Raw genomic sequence first — 896 nt, forward strand, 5'->3', positions numbered from 1 at the left:
TAGTAAAGTTATAGTTCGACGTAACCTTGTCAGGAACTTGTCTCAAGGCGATGTCCAAATGGTAATCCATCTTGTAAAATTTCAAATGTTAAAATATTGTTAATTGAAAATGGATAAAACATAATTTCACCAAATTCAACTAACTGAACTGTAAGTAATATACGCACGAAATAACAGATAATAAAGAAAATGAATTAAAAATTAGACAACAAATTATAAAAAGCGAAAAACTAATTTTTGTAAAATTATTTATTTAATATTTTATTTTAATTCTTTATTATTTATTTCAATTATTTATTTAATTTGTTTCAATTGTTTATACACTGGTTTTTTTTGAACATTTAAACTTAAATATTTAATTATTTATTTCAAATTTTAGATATTTATTTCATTTGTTTACTTCAATTTTAATTACTTATATTTATTTTTTATTTAATTAATTATTTAAATTATGATAATTGTTTGACTGAAATTGTTTATTTAATATTCAATTACAAATTTTGATTATTTATATTTAATTACTTACTTAAATAAATTATTTTGAATATTTATATTACTTGGTTATTTAAATTGTTTATTTATTATTTAACTGATCATTATTTCTTTCAATTGGTTATTATAATTGTTTATTTGTTTATCTTACATTTATTTTAATTGTTTATTGAATGCTTAATTTTAATTATTTATTATAATTGTTTATTTAATTATTTTCATTTGTTTATTTAAATTATTTATTGAAAATTTTAACGTAAATATCTAATTATTTGTTTTATTTTTCTTTAGTTATTTTTTCAATATTTATTTTAATTATTAATTGAATATTTAATTATTTATTTTAAATGTTAAGATATTTATTTCAATTGTTTATCTAAATTTTTATTACTTACTTTAATTAT

This window comes from Olea europaea, unplaced genomic scaffold, assembly GCF_002742605.1.
Source record: "Olea europaea var. sylvestris unplaced genomic scaffold, O_europaea_v1 scaffold2399, whole genome shotgun sequence".
NCBI classification, from domain to species: Eukaryota; Viridiplantae; Streptophyta; class Magnoliopsida; order Lamiales; family Oleaceae; genus Olea; species Olea europaea.